This window comes from Ceratotherium simum, chromosome 7 (assembly GCF_057802395.1).
Source record: "Ceratotherium simum simum isolate JZ-2026a chromosome 7, ASM5780239v1, whole genome shotgun sequence".
In the NCBI taxonomy this organism is placed as follows: Eukaryota; Metazoa; Chordata; class Mammalia; order Perissodactyla; family Rhinocerotidae; genus Ceratotherium; species Ceratotherium simum.
Window position 1 is genome coordinate 19730198 of NC_141906.1, and position 26000 is coordinate 19756197.

Consider the following 26000-nt stretch of genomic DNA (forward strand, 5'->3'; position numbering starts at 1 on the left):
TTTTTTCTTGAAAAATACTAGATTATTTTCCTAGTGCTATAAGCAAACTTTCTGAAAATGAAAAGTCATCTTTAAAACATTCAGTTATATGTTACTTAATGTCTATATTCATGTCAGTGCTTTTTAGTTAGTTTTCAGTTGTACCATTAAGGCAAAGGGCAGTGAATGGTGGATAATCCAAATGATAAATGAATTACTCAATTAAGTGTTTACTAACCACTTGCATGTGTAAAGCACAAAAAATTATTTCTGGTTGGCTTCAAAATATATGTGTGATCTTACAGAGATAAACTTCGCACAAAATAACGAAAACAAAATTTAGCAGAAGGAAATAATCTGATTTCCCCACCCTATCTATCTTGTTATATATCTATGACGTTGGCATATTTTTTACAGGTGATGCAAAAATCCTAAAATCATTTCTCAAACTTTTTTTGCACAAGGAAAAAAATGTAATTAAATATTAAGATTTCAAAGACTGTCTCTGGGACTCTAGAGAAACTAAATAAAATACATGTTAAATTCTGGTAGATTGGAAATTGAGAATTATAGAGTATAATTAATAATAAAAATTGTGGATGAAAGAAGGCGTAAATAAATGGAAAGATATACCATGTTTATGGATTGGAAGACTCAACATTATAGAGATATCATTTCTGCCCCAAAATAATCTATAGAGACAATGCAGTTCCCATCAGAATCCCAATTGGAAGAGCAAAAACCTAGAATTACCAACGCACTCCTAAAAAACAGAGTGTGGGAATTGGCCTTGTCAGATATCAAAAATTAGTTTAAAGAAGACGTACAAATGGTACATGAGAACGTGCTCAACATCGCTAATCATCAGGGAAATGCAAATCAAAACTACAATGAAATATCACCTCACATCTGTAAGATGGCTATTATCAAAAGGACAAGAGATAACAAGTATTAGCAAGGATGTGGAGAAAAGGGGCCCTTGTGCACTGTTGGTGAGAATGTAAATTGGTACAGCCACTATGGAAAACAGTATGGAAGTTCCTCAAGAAATTAAAAATAGAACTACCGTATGATCTAGGAATCTTACTTCTGGATATATCCAAAGGAAATGAAAACAGGATCTCGAAGAGATATCTGCACTTCCATGTTCACTGCAGCATTGTTCACAATAGCCAAGATATAGAAACAACCTAAGTGTCCATTGATGGATGAATGGATAAAGAAGAGGTGGTTGGGGCTGGCCTGGTGGTGCAAGCAGTTAAGTGCGTGCGCTCCACTACAGCGGCCCAGGGTTCGCTGGTTCGGATCCCAGGTACGCACCGACGCACTGCTTGTCAAGCCATGCTGTGGCGGCGTCCCATATAAAGTGGAGGAAGATGGGCACAGATGTTAGCGCAGGGCCAGTCTTCCTCAGCAAAAAGAGGAGGATTGGCAGATGTTAGCTCAGGGCTGATCTTCCTCAAAAAAAAAAAAAAAAAAGATGTGGTATACAATGGAATATTATTCAGCCATGAGAAGGAAGGAAATCCTACCATTTGTGACAACATGGATAGACTTCGAAGGCATCATGCTAAGTGAAATAAGCCAGAGAAAGACAGATACTGCATGCTATCACTTATATGTGGAATCTTTTTTTAAAAAAATGTCAAACTTTTAGAAACAGTAGAAAAGTGGTTGCTGGGCTGAGGGGTGGGGGAGTTAGGGACAGGATGGTAAGAGGTGCAGACTTTTAGCTATAAGGTGAATAAGGCTGAGGATCTAATGTAAAATATAGTTACTATAGTTGATAACACTATATTGTATAATTGAAGTTTGCTGAGCGTAGAATTTAAATGTTCACACCAAAAAGAAAAAAGATAAATGGGAGGTGATGGATATGTTAACTCAACTGTAAGAATCCTTTCACAATGCATACATACGGTCGACCCTCAGTATCCTTGGAGAACTGGTTCCAGGACCCCCTGTGGACACCAAAATCTGTGGAAGCTCAAGTCCCTTAGTCAGCCCTCCGTATTCACAGGTTCCACATTTGAGGATTCGACCAACCATGGGTGGTAAACATAGCATAGATCATAAACATAGTATACTATCCGAGGGTGGTTGAATCGGTGGATGTGGAACCCGTGAATATGGAGGGCCGACTGTATATCAAATCACCACGATGTCACTTTAAATATCTTACCATTTTATTTGTCAATTATACCTCAATAAAACCGAAAAAAAATTTAATTAGTTTAAGATTGTAGTAATGAAGACAGTGTGGTATTGGCACAATCATAAACAAATTGACCGAGGCTCGAGTCAAGATGGCAGCGTAAGCAGATTCTGAGCTCACCTCCTCCCGTGGACACAGACAATTTACAATTACTCGTGGAAAAATTACCCCTGAGACAGAACTCAAAACTGGATAAGAGGAACTCCTGCAACAACGGACAATCCTAACTGAGGTGGAAGAGGCAGAGACTCCCTTCTGGAGAAGAAAAATGCCACCTTCACAAGCCACCAGCTTCACGGCCGCCGGGAGCAGCGCACAGGTATGCAGCCTCCCTGGAGACGCGGGGACCTGAGCCGGAGAGCGCCCCCGCTGGGGGCATTTTGTGGACCCAGCACAATTGAGACCAGCGGCATAATATCTGACTGTGCCTGCTACTAAAACATTGGGGAGTACCCCCAGAAAACCCGGTTCACAAAGAACTAAAACCGGCTCTTAAAGGGCCCACGCGCAATCTCACCCATTTCAGAGAGCAACCTAAAATTACCAGAAAGAAAGGTGCACAGTGCTGTGGTGAAAAGAGACTCACCTAATAGGCCCTGAGTGCATCTGGGTGAGGGGTGAGACCTCTCCAGGGACTGGGACATTGGCGGCGGCCATTGTTGTGGCCTGGTGTGGGCGTGCTGACACAGACGCCATTGGAGTTCTCCCTGAGGCCTGCTAGCCCAGGGTCTGCCCCACTCACTAGAGCACCGATTTAATCCAGCTCAGCCAGGGCAGGCAGCCCACCCTAGAGACTGGCCCCACCCAACAACAAGCTCTCAGGCAACTTGTGGGCCTGCATAGATTGGTGACTGGATTCTCTGCAGCCTGGCAACAGAGCCGACTTCAGTGGGGCAGGGTGTGCACACGGAGCGGGTGGAGAGTGCAGGGCGGTGGTGGAGTGTGTGGGCGTCCCACCGTGGAGAGACTGGGTCCGCTTGGGGAGGTCGGGGTGCGCCCACGGGGCAGGACTGTGTTGACTGTGTGTGTGGACCTATGGGCGGCGGGCTTGTCAGCTGCAGAAGACTTGTGCTTCTCAAAGACCCACATAGGGGGTTTGCCCCACCTTCCAAAGCCTGAAACAATTGGGTGCTCCTGTGCCTGAGGCCAGCCCCACTGAGCTGCAATCCTCAGAGAGCTGACAAGAGACCTAAAGGCTGGAGGCTTATAGCAATTGTAAGCCACTGAGCCTAACAACCTGCCACACTGGGACCTACTCACTTAAAAGAAATACTGCAACACAAATGTGGTATTAGAACTTGCAGCCAACTGTGCTGGGGCTCCCCACACCTGATAAAGAGACTGAAGGGCCCACAACAACTACAAGCAGCTGAGCATTACAACAGCTGGCCAGGAGCATAACTCAGCCTCCCTGGGTGTCTACGGGGAGAGCAAAGAGGCCACAACAGAAGGACACACATAGCCCACATAGGGGTCACCCCTGGAACATTGAGAACTGAGGGAAGCACACTGGAAGCCTCCTAAGGCATCACTTACATAAGGTCACCTATCCAAGAGGGGGAGACGTAGCTGACCTATCTAATACGTAGACACAAGCACAGGGAAAGAGGCAAAATGAGGAGGCAAAAGAATACATTCCAAGTAAGGGAACAGGACAAAACCCCAGAAAAGGAACTAAGTGAAACAGAAATGAGCAACCTACCCAACAGAGAGTTCAAACTAAGGGTGTTAAGGATGCTTACAAATCTGGGGAGAAGAATAGATGAACTCCGTGAGAATGTCAACAAAGAAATGGAAGATATAAAAAAGAACCAATCAGAAATGAAGAATACAATACTGGAAATGAAAAATTCATTAGAGGGACTCAAAAGCAGAGTAGAGGATACAGAAGAACGGATCTGTGAGCTGGACGAAAGACTAGAAGAAATTACCCAAGGTGAACAGGTAAAAGAGAAAACAATTAGAGTGAGGACAGTCTAAGGGACCTCTGGGACAACATCAAGCGCACGAACATCTGTGTTACAGGTGTCCCGGAAGGAGCAGAGCGAGACAAGGGGGCAGAGAATCTATTTCAAGAAATAATAGTTGAAAACTTCCCGAACCTAAGGAAGGAAACAGACATCCAGGTACAGGAAGCACAGAGAGCCCCAAACAAGAAAAACCCAAAGAGGCCCACACCAAGACACATCATAATCAAAATGTCCAGAATTAAAGATAAAGACAGAATCCTAAAAGCCGCAAGAGAATGTCAAGTTACATACAAAGGAAACTCCATAAGGCTATCAGCTGACTTCTCAGCAGAAACCTTACAGGCTAGAAGAGAATGGCACGATATATTTAAAGTGCTAAAAGGAAAAAACTTACAGCCAAGAATGCTCTACCCAGCAAGGCTATCATTCAAAATGGAAGGAGAGATCAGAATTTTCCCAGACAAGCAAAAATTAAAGGAGTTTGTCACCAAGAAATCAGTGCTACAAGAAATGTTAAAGGGACTGATTTAAGGGGAAAAGAGAAGACCACAAATAGGAAAAATTATCTATTTCCATGATAAGAACATAATGGATACAAATGCACAAAAAAGAGGTTAGATTTGATATCAAAAACATAAAAGGAGGGAGGAGGGGAGTTAAAGAGTACAGCTTTCAGACAGAGGCCAAACTAAAGTGACCATCAATTCTGTATAGAAGAAGAAAGGAACAGAGAAGGACTACTAAAACACTGAGAAAAAAAAAAAAAGTTAAAAAATGGCAGTAAGTACATACTTATCAATAGCTACTTTAAACGTCAATGGACTAAATGCTCCAATTAAAAGGCATAGGGTGGCGGACTGGATAAAAAAACAAGACCCATATATATGCTGCATATAAGAGACACACTTCAGACCTAAAGACACTGACAAACTGAAAGTGAAGGGATGGAAAAACATACTCCACACAAATGGCAATGAAAAGAAAGCGGGGGTAGCAGTACTCATATCAGACAAAATAGACTTTAAAACAAAAACTGGAAAAAGAGAGAAAGAAGGGCATGACATAATGATCAAGGGACCAATCCAACAAGAGAATATAACACTTGTAAATATCTACACACCCAATGTAGGGGCACCTAAATATATAAAGCATTTATTAACAGACATAAAAACAGAAATAGACAGTAACACAATAATAGTAGGGGACTTTAACACTCCACTGACACCAACGGATAGATCATCCAAACAGAAGATCAATAAGGAAACATTGGCCTTAAACGACACACTAGAACAGATGGACCTAGTACATATATACAGAGCATTCCATCCAAAAACTGAAGAATACATGTTCTTTTCAAATGCACGTGGAACATTCTCCAGGATTGATCACATATTAGGCCACAAAACAAGTCTCCATAAATTTAAGAAGATTGAAATAATACCAAGCATCTTTTCTGACCACAACGGTATGAAAGTAGAAATCAACTATAGGAAGAAAATGAGAAAAGCCCCAAATATGTGGAGATTAAAGAAAATGCTACTGAACGACGACTGGGTTAACAACGAAATCAAAGAAGAAATCAAAAAATACCTGGAGACAAATGAAAATGAAAATACGACATGCCAGAATGTATGGGATACAGCAAAAGCGGTTCTAAGAGGGAAGTTTATAGCAATAGAGGCCTATCTCAACAAACAAGAAAAATCTCAAATAAACAATCTAACAATGCACCTAAAGGAATCGGAAAAAGAAGAACAAACAAAGCCCAAAATCAGTAGAAGAAGGGAAATAATAAAAATCAGAGCAGAAATAAATGAAATAGAGAACAAAAAAAATAGAAAAAATTAATAAAACCAAGAGCCAGGTCTTTGAAAAGATCAACAAAATTGACAAACCTTTAGCTAGACTCACCAAGAAAAAAAGAGAGAAGGCACAAATAAGTAAAATCAGAAATGAAAGAGGAGAGGTTACAACAGACACCTCAGAAATACAAAAGATTATAAGAGAATACTATGAAAAGCTATATGCCAATCAATTCAACAATCTGGAAGAAATGGATAAATTCTTAGAATCATACAACCTTCCAAAACTGGATCAAGAAGAAGTAGAGAATTTGAATAGACCAATCACCAGTAAGGAGATCGAAACAGTAATCACAAACCTCCCCAAAAATAAAAGTCCAGGACCAGATGGGTTCCGTGGTGAATTCTACCAAACATTCAAAGAAGACTTAATACCTGTCCTTCTCAAACTCTTCCAAAAAATTGAGGAGGGGGGGAAGCTCCCTAACTCATTCTACGAAGCTGACATTACCCTGATACCAAAACCAGGCAAGGACAACACAAAAAAAAGAAAATTACAGGCCAATACCACTGATGAACATCGATGCAAAAATCCTCAACAAAATACTAGCAAATCGCATACAACAATACGTTAAAAAGATTATACACCATGATCAAGTGGGATTTATTCCCGGTATGCAGGGATGGTTTAACATTCGCAAATCAATCAACGTGATAACAGCAAATTAATAAAATGAAGAATAAATATCACATGATCATCTCAATAGATGCAGAGAAAGCATTTGACAAGATACAGCATCCATTTATGATAAAAACTCTGAATAAAATGGGTGTAGAAGGAAAGTACCTCAACATAATAAAGACCATATATGACAAACCCACAGCTAATATCATCCTCAATGGTGAAAAACTGAAAGCTATCCCTCTAAGAACAGGAACCAGCCAAGGATGCCCACTCTCACCACTCCTATTTAACATAGTACTGGAAGTCCTAGCCAGAGCAATCAGGCAAGAGAAAGAAATAAAAGGGATCCAAATTGGAAAGGAAGAAGTGAAACTGTCACTATTTGCAGATGACATGATTTTATATACAGAAAACCCTAAAGAATCCACCAAAAAACTTTTAGAAGTAATAAAGGAATATGGTAAAGTTGCAGGATACAAAATCAACATGCGAAAATCAGTTGCGTTTCTATACACTAACAACGAAGTAGCAGAAAGAGAAATTAAGAATACCATCCCATTTACAATTGCAACAAAAAGAATAAAATACCTAGGAATAAACTTAACCAAAGAGGTGAAAGATCTGTACACCGAAAACTATAAAACATTTCTGAAATAAATTGAAGAAGACACAAAGAAATGGAAAGATATTCCATGCTCTTGGATTGGAAGAATTAACATAGTTAAGATGCCCGTACTTCCTAAAGCCATCTATAGATTCAGTGCAATCCCTATCAAAGTTCCAACAACACTTTTCACAGAAATAGTACAAAGAATCCTAAAATTTATATGGAACAAGAAAAGACCCCGAATAGCTAAAGGAATCCTGAGAAAAAAGAACAAAGCTGGAGGTATCACACTCCCTGATTTCAAAATATACTACAAAGCTATAGTAACCAAAACAGCATGGTACTGGCACAAAAGCAGACACACAGATCAATGGAATAGAATCGAAAGCCCAGAAATAAACCCACACATCTATGGACAGCTAATCTTTGACAAAGGAGCCAAGAACATACAATGGGGCAAAGAAAGTCTCTTCAACAAATGTTGTTGGGAAAACTGGATAGCCACATGCAAAAAAATGAAAGTAGACCCTTACCTTACACCACACACAAAAATTAACTCCAAATGGATTAAAGACTTGAATGTAAGACCTGAAACTGTGAAACTTGTAGAAGAAAACATAGGCAGTACGCTCTTCGACATCGGTCTTAGCAACATCTTTTCAAACACCACGTCTGACCGGGCAAGAGAAACAATAGAAAAAATAAACAAATGGGACTACATCAAACTAAAAAGCTTCTGCACAGCAAAGGAAACCATCAACAAAACGAAAAGACAACCTAACAATTGGGAGAATATATTTGCAAACCATACTTCTGATAAGGGCTTAATCTCCAAAATATATAAAGAACTCATGCATCTCAACAACAAAAAAACTACCAACCCAATTAAAAAATGGACAAAAGGCCTGAACAGACATTTCTCCAAAGATATACAGATGGCCAACAGACACATGAAAAGATGTTCAAAATCACTATCTATCAGGGAAATGCAAATCAAAACTACAATGTGGTATCACCTCACGCCCGTCAGAATGGCTATAATTAACAGGACAGGAAACAACAAGTGTTGGAGAGGATGTGGAGAGAAGGGACCTCTCATACACTGCTGGTGGGAGTGCAAACTGGTGCAGCCATTATGGAAAACAGTATGGAGATTCCTCAAAAAATCAAGGATAGAACTACCATATGATCCAGCTATTCCACTGTTGGGTATTTACCCAAAGAACTTGAAAACACTAATTTGTAAAGGTACATGCACCCCTGTGTTCATTGCAGCGTTATTCACAATAGCCAAGACTTGGAAGCAACCTAAGTGCCCATCAAGGGACGAGTGGATAAAGAAGATGTGGTATATATACACAATGGAATACTACTCAGCCATAAGAAACGATGGAATCCAGCCATTTGTGACAACGTGGATGGACATTGAGGGTATAATGCAAAGTGAAATAAGTCAGAGGGAGAAGGTCAAATACCGTGTGATTTCCTTCATTAAGTAGTAGATAATAGCAACAATAAACAAGCACATAGGGACAGAGATTGGATTGGTGGTTACCAGAGGGGAGGGGGAGAGGGAGGAGGGTGAAAGGGATAATTCAGTACATGTATGTGGTGATGGGTTGTAATTAGTATTTTGGTGGTGAACATGATGTAATCTATGTAGAAATAGAAGTATAATGATGTACACCTGAAATTTTTACAATGTTATAAACCAATGTTACTGTAATAAACAAAAAATTTTTAAAAAAAAGATGATTATAAGTCAGTATAATTTTTAGCCACTTTTGAACCTGAAGAGGATAGCCAAAATAGAAATGTGTCTTATTTCTAGACAAATTTTCTCCAGTTGTTTCTAAAAAATTATTATTATACAATTATTTTGAAAAAAAAAAAAAAAAAACAAGTTGAACAATAGGACAGAATATAGCTTTCATAAACAGATGTATACATATATAGAAACGTGATTTATGACAAAGTTGGCATTTCAGATCAGTGGCAATAAGATGAAAAATTCAGTAAATAGTGCTGAGACAATTGAGTGACCATGTACACATAATGTACCACGTACACAAAAAATGTATAGATACCTCATACCATACACTAAAATCAGTTTCATGTGGATTAAAGACTTAAATATGAAAAGCCAACCTATACAATTTTTCAAACATAATAAGGGAAATATTTTTATGACTTTAGCGTAGGAAAAGATTTATTAAACAAGTCACAAATAGTGCCTATCTTAAAAGATTGATGAATTTGACTACATTAAAATTAAGAACTTCTGTTCATCAAAAAATGCCATGAAGAGACTAAAAATGCAAACCTCAGAGTGAGAGATGTTTGCAAAGCCTATCACTGCCAATGGATTAGTACTCAGATTATAAAAACTCCTACAAATCAATAAGAAAAACACAAAACCCTAATTTTAAATGGGCAAAAGACTTTAAAAGTATCTCAGAGAAAAGGAAACCCAGTTGAATCATAAGTGTATAAAAAGTAGATCTAAAAAAAAGATGATTTATGTTAATAATTGGAGAAATGTAAATTAAAACCTCAATGAGATAGCCCTTTACATCCTCTATTTTGTAATAATTAAAAAATTAGATCATATCAAGTATTGGTGAAGTTAGAGAACAAGTGGAACATGTAAACTCTGCTGGTTAGAGTGTAAAATGGTACAATTCCTTTAGAAAATATAATAAGATATAAGATAATTTGTCATTTTCCTGTAAAGCTGAATATGAACTCTTGCCCACGTATACCAAGAGACACAAAAATGTTCATTATAACATAGTTTGAAATAGCAGAAAACTGGAAACAACTCATATGCCAACCAGCAGTAGAATGGGTAAGTTATGGTATCTTCTTATATTAGAATATTATTAGCAGAGAAAATGAATGAATTACAGCTACAAGGAATAATGTAGGTGAATCAGAAAGAAGATAATTTTGTCCAAAAATAAAAAGGCAATCAATTACAATATGATTCCATTTGTATAAAATTCAAAGCCTGTAATATATTATTTTGGGATATTTAATTTAGGGATACAACATACGGGGTAAAATTATAAAGAAAAGCAAGGCAGTGTATGTGTATATTAATCATCACGTTGTACTATAATTTTATCAATTATACCTCAGTAAAGCTGGAAAAAAAAGAAAAGGGAATGATGAACAAAATATTGAAGAAAATTACCACTGGGGGACAGAGAGAAAGGGCAGTGAACATAAAGATCTTCCAAGGTGATAGTAATACTCTATTTCTTAAACTAGGTATATGGGTATTCATTGTATCATTATTCTTCATAACCTTATCGCTTATACACATTAATGTCTTAGGGTACTACTATTAGATTTTTTTGTAGGGCGTATTTATCTTTTCAAGCCCATTTCAAAGGATATCTTTCTCAGAAATTCTAACTTAAAATCTAGCATCAAAAATGTACTCTTGTAACAAGATTTTTGTAGTTTGTTTAAGCAAATTGACAAGATAGGAGAGATTGACCTTTACTGGAAACACATTCTTACTTTAGAGTATAAGACACTGCTATAGTAGTTTATAATAGCAAAAATAGAAAGCAACCTAAATGTTTAACATTTGGATATTTAATTAGAGTACAACTGTTCTTTGGAATACTGTTCAGCTACTAAATAGAAAGAGGTAGACCTGTAATATGTACCCATATGGAAAAACTTCAATTATATGTTGCTCGGTGGGCAAAAGGGAGGTTACATAAAGTAAATATAATATTTTGTTTTTGACCTAGACTTACATGTATGTATGTGTGTTTATCATAGTAAAAATCTGGAAGGATATTTACACTAAATTCTTAACAGTGGTTATCTCTGGCATATGGATTAGAAGAGTTTTGACTTTCAATTTAAACCTTTCTCTGCTTGAAACACACATATACAAGCATAATTAAATTATATAAAACATAACAAGTATATCTTTTATAATTTAAAAGAAGATTCTCATTTTTGTAGAAAGGAAATTATTGAACATCTTTATGAGAAGAGTAAAACATAATAAATTTGCTCTAAAAAAGCAACGTCTTTTGTTACTATTGTCACTTTGTTACAGTTACTTTGCTACTGTCATTATAGAGAACAAAGGAATTTGATTAACAGATCAAGATCTATAGAAGCCCTAAAGTTGTATAATTTCCTGATTCCCTATAATTGGTGATAGAACTACAGAAACTCTTTTGGGGAGCTTTTTTCATTAGTATTTTCTGTGCTATTTATTAACTGAAGAACTAAGTTATAAGGCTTTCTCTAAACTTAATTTTAGCATATACTAATTAGAAAGTCACTTATAGAATAGCCAGGTGCCCTTGGGCTACAAATATTTTTCTTTTTCATTTGAATAATTATTTTTCAAAAAAAAGACATGGATTTTTTGCTGCTTTCAAATACACCTGGACTGATAGGCACTTAATATTTTATAATGCGGTATTTCGTAAATACATAAAAATAGATCCTGTCTTCATTCTAGCACATGCTAATGTTTAACATTATGTAGAGGCTCTTCTCAGTTATAAATGGGCTCGCATGTGATATTCTTATTTTAATAGGTTATTTATTGCTAACTTGGGATTTACTAATATTTATACTCTTGTTTTAACAATGTTGCTTGTGGGGATTTAATGTGACATTCTGAACATTTTTTGCAAAAGCCTAGAGTTTCAAGGCAGAGAGGCCAAACATCTGTGTTGGTGTTTTAAGAAAGAAACATTAACTAAATGAACTAATTCTTAGGTAGTGATTCCAAAACTTTAGTGATTTTTGCTTTTCGTGACCTCGAAGTTATTCTGTCTTTCCTATCCTCAGGGGAAAGTTAAATAGAACATGAGTACTGCCAAGGGGCTATTTTGTTTATCAGGTTTTTTCATTGCCAAGATAATTTTTTGAAGGACTGATTTATAGAGGTTATAGATTATTCCTACATATCATCTCACTTCAAATAACTGATCATATTTTAGTATTTTTTATAACAGATTACTAGAAATTTCTCCACAAATATCATGGCCTTAACCCTTTCCATTTTAGCAGGTACATTATTAAAACTTTTTATGTGTCAAGATCTTAGCTAAGATCTTTTAACAATAAATTATAATATAAAAACCCAGTGAAGTCCTCCATTTTTAGCATCATAATAAACTGCATGCTATGAGGGTCTCTCTCACTAGCATAGAAATAGATCTTAGAAAATTGCAAAACAAAAACCAAAAACATATGATTTTGATACATTATTTTTCCCAAGAAGAAAAGGAAATCTCTGATAGACCCCTCCTCTACTTTCTAGAAAAGGACAAATAGGGAAAACCAAATCCTGAGAAATTAGCAGTTGGGAAAACCAGATTTGTGAGCACAATTAAGCCTTGGCCTCTGTAAAGAGACCTGGTTGAACCTGAGAGTTTTGCATCAGGCGAGGACACTGGAAAAGAAATAAAATAATTCCTCTTCAATAGCATGCTCCTCACCCTTCCCTCCAGAAGAAGCAGTTGTAAATCCTTTATGGAATAATGCAGCCCTAGTTTAGGCAGTCAGGATTCCCACAGATGAACTTCAATAAAATATGAACTAACAATTTAAAAATGACCAAATACCAAGGAAATGAGCCAATATGAATTAGTGTCAACAGAAACAACAACAACAGATTTAGACCCCCAAAGACTTTATATATTGAAATTATCCAATTTGAATATATAATTAAAATATTTAAATAAATAAAAGATTGAATATAAAATAGGCAAATAACAAGAGACTAAGAAAAATGGCCAGGTAAATTTAAATTATATAATCATTAAAAGTAAAAGCTCAAAGGATGTGGAAGACTCAATATTGGTAAGATGTCAGTTCTCTGCAAATCAATCTATAGGTTGAATGCAGTCCCAATCAGAATTGCATTAGGCTTTTTTCTAGAAATTGACAGGCTGGTTCTAAAATTTATGTGGAAATGCAGAGTGCTTAGGATGGCCAAAGCAATCTCAAAAAAGAACGCAATTGGAGGTCTTAAACTACCTGTTTTCAAGTCTTACAATCAACTCACAATAATCAAGACAGTGTGGTTACTGACATAAGCATCAACAAATAGATCAATGGAAAGAACACCCAGAAATAGACCCATATTTATGGGATTTTTGACAAAGGCACCAAAGCAATCCAATAGGAGGAAAATTTTTTCCATAAATAGTGCTGGAGTACCTGAATATCCATTTGGAAAAAAGTGAACCTTGACCTCTACCTCACATCAAACACAAGAATTAATTTGAGGTACATCATGGACCTAAACATAAAATATAAAACCGTAAAACTTTTAAGGGAAAACATGGAATAGTTTCATGACTTGGGAGTAGGCAACAGTTTCTTAAGTCACAGAAAGCAATAACCAAAAAAGAAAAAAAATGATCACTATATTTCATTGAAATGAAAACTAATGCTCATCAAAAGACACCATTAAGAAAATGAAGAGGCAAGACTGGGAAAAAATATTCCCAAAATGTATATGTGGCAAAGAACTGATTTCATGTTTATATAAAGAACGTCTACAATTTAAGAAGAAGAAGCCAAACAAACCAATTTTTTTAATGGGTAATTTGAACAGGCATTCACAAAATAAGATATGTGAATGGTCAATAAGCACATGAAGAAGTACCCAATATTTATTAGTTATCCAGGAAATGCAAATTAAAACTGCTATGAGATACTACTATATAACCACCAGTATGGCTAAAATTAGACAGACTGACCACACCAAATGTTGACAGGGTGGTAAAGTAACTGTATTTCTCACACTTTATTGTTGAGAATGTAAACTGGTACAATCACTTTGGAAAAAAGTCTGGGAGATTCTTATAAAACTAAGCATATACCTATCCTGTACTCAACAATTTCACTCCTGGGTCTTACCTAAAAGAGATGAAGACATATCTACAAAAAGACTTATACAGAAATATTCATAGGAGCTTTATTCATAGTAGCCTAAAACTAGAAACAGCCCATGTGTCCATCGAAGAATGGATTTTTTTTTGTAACTATCGCATATCCATACAATGTAATACTATTTGGCAATAGAAACAAACTAGTAGACATGCAACCACATGGCTAAATCTCAAAAATATTATGACATATTTGTCAAAACTCAGTGAATGTATGCTTAAGATTTGTATATTTTATTGTATGTAAATTGTAGAGCAAAAACCTATAAACAAATATTGAACTCTAATGATATGCATGCTAGAGTACTTAGGGGAATGTATAATTGATGTCTGCAATTTGCTTTGAAATGGAGTAAAAATAAGATGGATTAATGGATAGATAGATGGATAGATAAATGATGAAGCAAGCATAGTAAAATGTTAATGATGCAGTCTAGGTAGAAAGAATACAGGTGTTCAGTGTAAAATTCTTTCAACTTTGATATATGTTTGAAATGTCTGGATAAAATAAGTAAACAAAGAAATAAATACATAATTACAAAAAACTCAATGGATAGGTTAAACTTCAGACTAGACACAGTGGAAGAGAGAATTATAGTGAACTGGAATACACATCTGAAACAATTACACGCAGTGGAGCAGAGAGAGAGAAGATAGAAAGTATGGAAGGGAAGTTAAGACAGATGGAGGATATAATGAGATGGTCTAACACAGTACTATTCAAAGTGCTAGTCTGTGACAAGATAAGGAACTTGTGCCTGAATGTAAATCAGTGACTTTCTCTTCATTGAGAAAGTCTTACTATGAAAAAAAAAAAAAAGTAAGCTACTGAACAGTGAGCTTAGTGTGACTTCAGGCAGTAGTCAGTATCTCCAAAGGTAGCCAAGGGTCCTGCCTTATTAAAGAGGAGAGGCTCAATAGTCAAGCGTCAGATTTTATCAAGGCTGAAAATTCCAGTCACCAACAAAATGTTTTTATAAAATTTCATTGGTTGCTGGATAAATTCTTATATTGGGCTTCTTAGCCCAAGAGCTCTGAATAATATAGGAAACCACATAGAGGTTTAAAAGTATGAGAAAAGAGGCTTCTCTTCTGGAACCCCAAACTTTCCAGATCAGATTGATTTAACAATCTAGAAATTTTTAAGGACACTCAAGCGCTGCTGATGACCAGTTTCTATGTGTGAAGTAGCAAATTTGGGGATTTTATTAAGTGCTATGGTCTGAATGTGTCCTCTTGGATTCATATGTTGGAAACCTAACCCCCAAGGTGATGGCATTAGGAGGTGGAGCTTTGGGGAGGTGATTAGGTCATGAAGGCAGAGCCCTCACGAATGAGATTAATGCCCTTATAAAGAGAGCCAACAGAGCTCCCTAGCCCCTTCCACCACGTAAGGATACAAGGAGAAGTCTGCAACCCTGAAGAAGGTCCTCACCCAACCATGCTGGCACCGTTATCCTGGGCTTCCAACCTCCAGAACTCTGAGAAATAAATTTCTATTGTTTATAAACCACCCAGTCTGTGGTATTTTGTTATAGCAGCCCAGAACAGACTAACACATTTAAGAATATCATTAGAATACATCTTGTTTAATCAGGGTATGTATTTTATTCCTTTCCTCTCTTCTCTTTCTCCAGACATTTACTGATTTCTGTCATGGTCTAGTCTCTGTACTAGGTACTGGACATACTGAGATTATTAAGATATAATCCTAGTTCTTAAGGAGTACACAGTCTAGAAGGAAAAACTCACAGGTAAACCAGTATTTATAATATAGTGGGACATGCACTGATAGATATGTGTGGAAAAGTACTACGAACGCTATTATGGGGTTACTTGATTTAGAGTGGGAAGGAGGTAGTCACAGAAGGCATTTGTTGGACAAGGGTTGGGAGAGGAGAGCTTTCCAGACAGAAGTTGCTAGTAGAAAAAAAAGTGTAGAAAGGGCCTGTGTTTTTGAAAGTTAAAAAATATTTCCATGTTGCCAAGTGTAGTATAGAAAGATGGTGGGAGATGAGATGAGAGAAGTATATAGAGTAACTTCTGGTTAAAGTGAACAGATTGAATACATACGTTTAACCTCAGCTACTACTCAAAACCACACTAAAACAAAAGTAAAGGATTTTTTTTTATTAAAGACTTTATTTTTTTAATGGATGTATTTTTTTATTGATGTCATAATAGTTTATAACATTGTGAAATTTTAGGTGTACATTATTGTTTGTCAGTCACCATATAAATGCATCCCTTCACCCCTTGTGCCCACCCCTAACCCCCTTCCCCCCCGTAACCACCAAACTGTTCTTTCGGTCCATGTGTTAGTTTATCTTCCACATATGAGTGAAATCATACGGTGTTTGTCTTTCTCTGTCTGGCTTATTACACTTAACGTAATACTCTCCAGTCCATCCATGTTGTTGCAAATGGGACAATTTTGTCTTTTTTATGGCTGAGTAGTAGTCCATTGTTTATGTATACCACATCTTCTTTATCCAGTCATCAGTTGAGGGATGCTTGGGTTGCTTCTACTTCTTGGCTATAGTGGATAATGCTGCAATGAACATAGGGGTGCATAACCCTCTTTAGATTGTTGATTTCAGGTTCAGTAAAGGATTTTTTTAATGCATAAACCCACAGGCAAAACAGGAGAGGAGAAAACAACAACAACATCTGGGAAAACAGAAAGCTGATGGATGAGTGACTTTACTTGGCAGACCCAAGAAAGCCTTTTCCTAACTGACATTGTAAAAGCCTTGAAGCAGCCCAATTTGCAAACTGCAGAAGGCTCAAGAATTTGGCACATTGAGTTATCTCTGAAAGCAGGTTAAGGTGGGCCTCAAACATTAAAAAGAGGATTGGTTGGAAGTCTCTTTAAGATGGAGTTGGATTCCCTTTATCAATTCCGTGTGAACAGCCAGTGGCCTCTCCTTTACCCTGGCAGAAGATTAGAGGTTTGTTTGTTTGTTTGCATATTTATTTTTAAGAGCGAGGAGACATGTGGCCTGGGAGACACTAGGTCTGGCTAAGGGAAATTCTATTTTGCTGCAAAGAATTCTATTTCTCAACAGAACAGCTCAACAAGGTCATGCTATAATGAAGTTCACAGTCAACAAGCTTCACCACGTACACATTCTTTTTATTTAGTCATTCTTTGGTTTACTTCTTGTGGAGGAGAATCTAAGCAGAAAGGGCTGTTAAAGTCAGTTCCTACGCCCCAACTCTGCTTTCATTCCCCACTCCCCCAGTAAGAGAACCATCTAGCCATCATCAATAATTGTCCTGTCCTATTCCTTCTTGGGTATCTGTATCACTCTGACTGCCTCAAACAACCTCAGCTTTCTTTTTGTTTTTGCTAAGGAAGATTTGCCCTGAGCTAACATCTGTTGCCAATCTTCATCATTTTTTGCTTGAGGAAGATTAGCCCTGAGCTAACATCTGTGCCAGTCTTCCTCTACTTTATACGTGAGTCGCTGCCATATCGTGGCTGAAGAGTGTGTAGGTCTGCGCCCAGGATCTGAATCCGTGAACCCGGGCCACCGAAGCGGAATGCGCTGAACTTAACCACTAAGCCATGGGGCCAGCCCAACCTCAGCTTTATTTGGCTCTGAAAATAGGTCAGCCACAATCACTACTACCCTCTGGAAATAGGCTCAAAGAAATTGAGTAATTTTCCCAAATCACACAGCTCGTAAATTGAAGAAGTTAAGTCCTAAATCTAGTTTTGTTTTGTTTTTTTTACTCTGTGCCTTTAACTCACTGATACTGCATTCTTCAAAAACTGTGGCAGTGAGTGCTCTATAGCTGAATTTAGGTTTGGATCAGGAACCTGTATTCTGGAAACTTGTGGATCTTTATTTTCATTTTTTAAAATAACAGTTGCTATTGAAAAACTCCAACCTTAACTGAATGAAAACAGACCTTGTTTTTAGTGTTCATCATTGTATACCCAACACCCAGCACAGCACCTGACACATAGGAAGTATTCAGATATTGTTTGAATACATGAATGATTACATAATTTCATGGAAGCAGTATTTATTGAAATAAGAGTTTACTTTTCTAAGTTACTTATCAAGGCACTAACTTGGTTGTCAACACCTTTGAGTTTCGGATTTAGGAGAAAATTCATTAAGAAGTCAGCTATCCTAATAGTTGTAATGTTTAGGCCAAATCTTCAAATACCACCACCCAATCAAAATCATTGATGAAAACTCACTGATAAATCTAGTGGAAACTTATCAGGTTTTTTTTTGCCCCCTGACCCTCACTACCACTACCATCCTCAGTTCTTATCTTATTTGACACTTGGTAGCATTTGATGGTAACCACTGTCACCTCTTTGCAAAACTCTCTTCCCTTATCTTTAATGATACCATTTCTCCTGGTTTTCTACTTGTTTTAAATCTCTTTTTCGGTCTTCTTGGTAGGTCTTCTCTTCCCCCATCCTGGAAATGGTGATATTCATTTGCATTTTGGATCCATCTTTAGATCTTCTCCCAGTCTAAGATTCTCCGTAGGCGATCTTATTCATCTGCATTACCGTCTTATTTTTTTTTTTTTAAACTTTTAAGATCTGCTCTCTTTTTTTTTTTTTTTAAAGATTTTATTTATTTATTTTTTTCCCCCAAAGCCCCAGTAGATAGTTGTGTGTCATAGCTGCACATCCTTCTAGTTGCTGTATGTGGGACGCGGCCTCAGCATGGCCAGAGAAGCAGCGCGCCGGTGGGAGCCCGGGATCTGAACCCGGGTCGCCAGCAGTGGAGCGCGCTCACTTAACCACCAAGCCACGGGGCCGGCCCTGCATTACCGTCTTATACTTATGCCTTCTAAATCTGTATCTCAAGCCCAAATCTACATCCTATGTTCCACAACTGAATGTCCTGCTGGTTACTGTCCATCTTTACTTAAATGTCCCAAAGCTATTTAGATGTTATGTTCCAAACTGAAATAATCATCTTTTACCCCCATATCCAGCCACGACCCACACCTCTTCCTCCTGAGTGTCCTAGTTCATCAAATAGAACCAATAAGCCAAAAACATGGAATTAGTCTCTCTTAGCTTTATGCTTATATCCAGCCAGCCTCTGAGTCCTATGGATTCTGCTTCCTAAATATCTCTCAACTCCATCCACTTTTCTCTGACCTTAAATTACAATATCCTGATATAAGTCACCAACATTTCTTACCTGTTACTACACCTACTTCTTTTTTATTTTTTTTGTGAGGAGACCAGCCATGTGCTAACGTCTGCCAACCCTCCTCTTTTTCTGCTGAGGAAGACTGGCCCTGGGCTAACATCCGTGCCCATCTTCCTCCACTTTATATGGGAGGCTGCCACAGCATGGCTTGCCAAGCAGTGCGTCAGTGGGCACCCAGGATCCAAACCGGCGAATCCCGGGCCGCCGCAGCGCTCGCACTTAACCGCTTGTGCGAGTGGGCCGGCCCCACTACACCTACTTCATAACTGGACTCCCAACCTCCATCTGACCCATCCCCCTACTAATCATGTCCTGGCCCCTGTCTGCCTCTATAGCTTCATCTTTCACTGCTGTCATCCTCTGGCCTTTGCACATTGTATTCCCTTAGTTTGAAACACTATTTCCTTCTATTCCTCACTCCCTCAATCATCCCTTTCACCCAGCTAACTCCTACTCATCCTTTAATCTCAGTTTAGATGTCACTTCCTCCTAAAAAGCCTTCCTCAGCCCATCGGTTATGGATTGATAACCACTTCTGTGTGCTTCCACTGTATCTTGTACTGCTCCCATCCTATCCACTGTGACCCTGCAATAGCACTTATCACATGTAATGAAATTGCCTGTTGGCTTATCCATATTTCCCATATGTCTGGCATGAAGTAGTCTCTCAATAAAAATTTGATGAATGAGTAAATGAGTTAGTGAATGTAATATAAGTAGCTGCTTACCTCAGCTGGTTATAGCTTCAGTTATACAGTTTCCATCCCTACACAGGCCAGTAGCTTTTACCCTTTCTTGGCTATAATCTAATCCCCAACCAGAGCCAGCTTCTGTTCACTTTTGTGTCTCTGTGCACAGGAATATCTCAGTAAGAGAATGTAGATGGATAGTTTGATAATTCATGACCTCTGCTTGAAAGTAAAACTTAAAGTTCACATATAGCTGATCAATACTGTCCCAATAGACAGTACTGTTATTGATATATTTAAAGCACAAGTGTTCATACCTACTGCGTTAGAATCATGAGAGATGAAGCTTAAGCATCTGTATTTCTTTAAATTTCCACAGGTAAATTTGATATGTAGCTAGAGTTGAAAAAGCAGCATCTAATTATCTAGCATAGTCATTTTCAAAACTTTTCTTAAATTTTTTAAGTATGCGTTTCTGGGCCCCGTCATCAGAGATTCTGATTTGCTAAATCTGGAAATGTTAGGTTGGAGCTAACATTTAAAACTTTTCAACAGCAAAATGGACAACTTTATAGATATGCAATGACCATTGCATAGAGTATTCCATCAAATACTCTAGTCATTTTCAGGAAAGCTGAAAAAGGATTCCTCCATTGTCAGGGAGATTAGACTAGATGCCCCCAAGTTTCCTCTTGCCTCTGAATTCCATGATCTCAGGATCTTTTTTCTCATCCTTGCTCACTAGGAGCAATCCTGGCCCTCCGCAGTTCATAACATTATCATCTGTAGTCCATGCAGGGTCCTTTTCTTATTTTATTTATTTGTTTATTTATTTTTATCACCATTATACTTCCAATTTTCTCCAGTCATTGTAATGTGTTTAATATATTGTTTGCTATGCAGATGTTCTTGAAAAAAATGTCTGTTAGTGCACATGTATTTTTAATTTATGTAAGTGGTGTGTTGTATATTTATTCTGTTTCTTTTGTCCATCAGCATTATGTTTTTAATACCATTTTATGAAGCTAGTGTAAATTGGATTCAAAAACCAAACAGGAATGCAAAAAGGAAAGAAAAAAATAGTCCCATTTTTTAACATCAATATAAATGCAGAACTCCTAAATAAAATATTTGGCTAATTGATTCCAGGATTGCATTAAAAAAATAAAACATCGCAAGGGGCCGGCCCAGTTGCACAGCAGTTAAGTGCCTGCCCTCTGCTTCGGTGGCCCAGGTTTCACAGGTTCAGATCCCGGGTGCGCACCAATGCACCACCTGTCAAGCCATGCTGTGGCGGCGTCCCATATAAAGTAGAGGAAGATGGGCACGGATGTTAGCTCAGAGCCAGTCTTCCTCAGCAAAAAAGAGAATTGGCATCAGATATTAGCTCAGAGCTGATCTTCCTCACAAAAAAATAAATAAATAAAACATCACAAGATAGTAGATTTGATCCCAGGTTTCTTTTAGTGTAATTCACCACAATAATAGATTAAAGGAGAAAAATTATGATTATCTTAATCAGTGCAGAGAAGGCATTTCATAAAGTTCAGTGTGTATTTGTGTAAAAGTTCTTAGCAAACTGTTATTAGAGAAAAGCTTCCATACTTGGTAAAACCTACATACCAAAGACCTACAGCAAGCCTTATAGTTAATGAAGCAACTATATGCATTCTCTCAAGATTGGGGCAAGATGAAGATGCTTACTGTTATCACTATGGTTAACAATGTTGTCAAATCATTATGTTGTACACCTACAACTGATACAATGTTATATGTCAATTATGTCTTAATTTAAAAAAACAATATTATAAAGGGGGAAAAAGAAATGAGATCTAAGAATTAGAAGAGAAAGAGAAAGCTGTCATTATTTTCAGGCGATATGATCCTCTGCCTAGAAAAAGTGCCACGTTGAACAAATTATTTTAATGAATAAGGTGATTTAGTTCGGTTGCTGAATATAAGATCTACAAAAATCAATAGCATTTCTTTTTGCCAGCAAAAACTAACTAAATAAAATTTTTTAAAAATCTTTCCTCTCTCTTCCCTCACTTCCTTTCCTTCTTTATTCTTTCTTTCCTTCCTTCTCTCCTTCCTTTGTCCTGCGTCCAAGCACCATTAGGCAGGCCCAGGCAGGGCAGTAATCACAGCCAGGCAGAGCATGGCCCCTTACTTCAAACGGTGAGTCTAGGCGAGGTGGTATTGGTGGCCCAGTGGAATCAGAATACTGTTTACCTTCAGAAGACTGAGCAAATAAGTAAAGATATTGAGGATAATGGTAGCCAGGTGTTTCACTGATAGAGAAGAAGGTACAAATATAGAAAAGGAGAAAGCTAGTATGAATCCTAGTGTTTGAATCAATTAGAGCTAATGATATGAACTCATAGTTTTCAACATATATAGGTAGATACTGAAATAAACATAAGTGGAAATTTGTGTATATGTCTGTGGGGAGGGGGTGGTGCATATATGTATTTTCTAGCTCTATTCATTGAGAAGGCCTGGCAGCAGAGACACCCCAGTAACAATGTGCACACCTAGTCTCCAGACCTTGGTTTTTAAATACGAGTCTCAACTAAAAGGAAGAAATGACTTCTTAAAGAAATGCCTTGGGCCAGGACTAGGGCAAGGAAAATATAAGAAATGTTTGGAGTATCTTTATATTCCAGAAAGTACAGAAGTGCTCAAAGAATGAATGAGCTCTAGTTACAGATTTTTTTATTGTAGTAAAATATATATAACATAAAATTTACCATTTTAACCATTTTTAAGTGTACGGATAAGTGGCATTAAGTACATTCACATTGTTACCCAAACATCACCACCATTCATCTCCAGAACTTTTTCCATCTTCCCAAACTGAAACTCTGTACCAATTAAACAATAATTGCCATTTCTCCCCTCCACCACCCAGCCCCTGGCAATCATCATTTCTGTCTTTATGAATTTGAATACTCTAAGTACTCATATAAGTGGAATCATACAGTATTTGTCTTTCTGTGAGTGGCTTATTTCACTTAGCATAATGTCCTCATGGTTCATCCATGTTGTAGCATGTGTCAGAATTTCCTTCCTTTTTAAGGCTGAGATAATGTCCCATGGTATGTATATACCACATTTTGCTTATCCACCTATCTGTCTACAAACACTTTAGGTGGTTTTGTACCTTTTGGCTATTGTAAATAATGCTACAATGAACGTGGGTATACAAATATCTCTTCAAGTCCCTGCTTTCAGTTCTTCTGAGTATCTACTCAGAAGTGGAATTACTGGATCATATGGTAATTGTTTTTAATTTTTGAGGAACTGCCGTACTGTTTTCCACAGTGGTTGTACCACATTACATTCCCACCAACAGTGCACAAGGGTTCCAGTTTCCCCATAGCCTCGTCAGAGGATTGTTATTTTCTGTTCTTTTGATAATAGCCATCCTAAGGGTGTGAGGTGGTATCTCATTGTGATTTTGATTTGCATTTCCTTAATGGTAGTGGCGTTGCTGAGTTTATTGACCATTTGTATATCTTTTTTGGAGAAATGTCTTTTTAAGTCTTTTGCCCATTTTTTAGTCAGTCTACTTGAAATTTTTGAGGATCTTGGTAATATTCTTCTAAAATTTATATGAAAGAACATGAAGAACAGAGAAGAGGGGACTTTCCCTACCAGATATCAAGATGTACTTTGAAATCATAATAATAAAACCATTGTTGTATTAGAACCCAAACAGACTAAGAAGTCAATGAAATAGAAGAGAGCGCACAGAGACAGACTCATGTTTGTGGGAACTTAATAGGTGTCACAAATCAGTGGGGAAAGGAGAGCTTATTTAGTAAATGGTTTTGGGAAATTAGATCACTATATGAAGAGAAATAAAGCATTCCTAGATAGTAACACGTTTAAGGATGTTCTTCAGATAGATTAAACATCTAAATGTAAAGATAAAACTCCAAAGTTAATAGAATAAATGAAGATGAATATCTTTGTGACCTAGGGGCAGAGAAGAAATTCTTAAAATTTAAAACATACATACAACAATACAAAGAAAAAACCATATGGGTTTCTTAAGTTATTAAGACCTTTAATCAATGAAGGACAACATAGATGAAGTTAAATTACAGATGTTAATTAATAGACCAGAAATCTTGCTTGTTTTACGATGTCTAAACAATGAGGAAGGAAATAATATCTAGAATATACAAAGAATTTCTGTAAATTACCAAGAATAAAGCAGCAGCCCAAATGGAAAAATGAAAAAAAGATATGAATAGGCTCTTTATAAAAAAGAGAACTCAAAAAGCTGTAAGGGGGCCGGCCCTGTGGCTTGGTGGTTAAGTGCGCGCGCTGCGATGCTGGCGGCCCGGGTTCGGATCCCGGGTGCGCATCGAGGCACCACTTCTCTGTCCATCCTGGGGCCGAGTCCCACATACAGCAACTAGAAGGGTGTGCAGCAGTGACATACAACTATCTACTGGGGCTTTGGGGGCAAAAAATAAAATAAATAAAATCTTTAAAAAAAAAAAAAGCTGTAAGGATATGCAAATTAAAACAGTAACTCTTTATATTCTTACTTAGACTGGCAAAAATTAGAAAGTAGAATAATGCAGTGTTGGTAGGAGTGTGGCAGTATAGGAATCTTCCTGCACTGCTGTTGAGAGCAGAGATAAATACAGTCATTTTGGAGAGCGGTCAGGTGATACTTAGTCCAGAGGAGAGTATACATACCCTGTGATCCAGCAGTAGTCCTGAATAGGTGATTGATTGAGAGAGAGATCTTACACAAGACCATAAAAGGACTTGTACTTGGTTACTCACTTATTTGTGATGGCAGGGCATTGGGGCAATCTGTTTGTCACTGGGATAGAAGCCAGATAAAATTTGGCAGATGTACACCATGTGGAGTACTATGCAGCAGCTTTTAAAGATGTGCTGAATGTATACACAGCAACATGTGTGAATATTGAAGGATTTATTTGTAATCCTGTGTAATAAAGTACAATGTTCAAATTTACCCTTGCCTACTACATGAATTAAAATATAGGATTTATCTATACACCTATAATTACTTGAGTTCGTAGATTATTTAGTCCATATATTTTCCTGTTTTTGAAGAGGAGGCGAGCAAGGACAAATTGAGCCCCTGTGTATCTCTCTTTGCCTTTAAGCCTTCAACTATGATGATGCAGTTGACTTGCAGGAAAAGTTAATTCCCTTCACTACAGAGCTGCCCATGCACTAGCTCAGAATTCAGAGAAGCTGCAAGAGGAAATCCAGCAGGAGCTGCAGGCCTGACTAACAAGATAATCCAGCAGATCAACGACAGTATGTGCCTGCAGCACCTAACCCTACACTGACCTCTGAACATAAGCATGCATGCTGCTTCACTTCCGCCTTCCAAATCTCTGGCAACTCTAACTCAGAACCATACAGGGAAGGGAATTCTGAGGAACGTACTTCCGGTTTAGCTAAGTTGACACTGTGCAGTCACCACCGTCTTCTTTCCAGTCAATACCCTAATTTAACATGAGACCATGTGAGATTGTAAACTCAGTTTGTATTGTAATTGTCACCTACAGGATTAGACTTTGTTATAATATTTAGACATCTTAACCCTGCAGCTACAGAATCTTTTAGAACATAGAAACTTTCCAGTCCCTTACCTGAACCTTGTGATAGGAATTTAACGTGCTGAGCTTATTATGATCTTTCTCTGTATTCTCTAGAACACTTTGAAACAATGGACTAGCCTCATTGTTCCCCTTATTTGAACTGAAGTATTTATGGCAACAATTAGTTCATTATCTATAGGCACTTGATTATAGTTGTCTATAGGTGATAATTTAAGTAATTGTTTTTCCGTTGAGTGCCATGGATTACCAGTTTCTCATTAACTACTGACAAAGATTTATTAATGCTTTTT

The 26000-nt window shown here is 37.4% G+C and overlaps 1 protein-coding gene across 6 annotated transcripts in view; it reads left to right on the forward strand.

Moving 5' to 3' along the window:
• Positions 1-26000, forward strand: part of SBF2 (SET binding factor 2) — a 522324-nt gene that overhangs the window by 322148 nt on the left and 174176 nt on the right. The window lies entirely within an intron of this gene.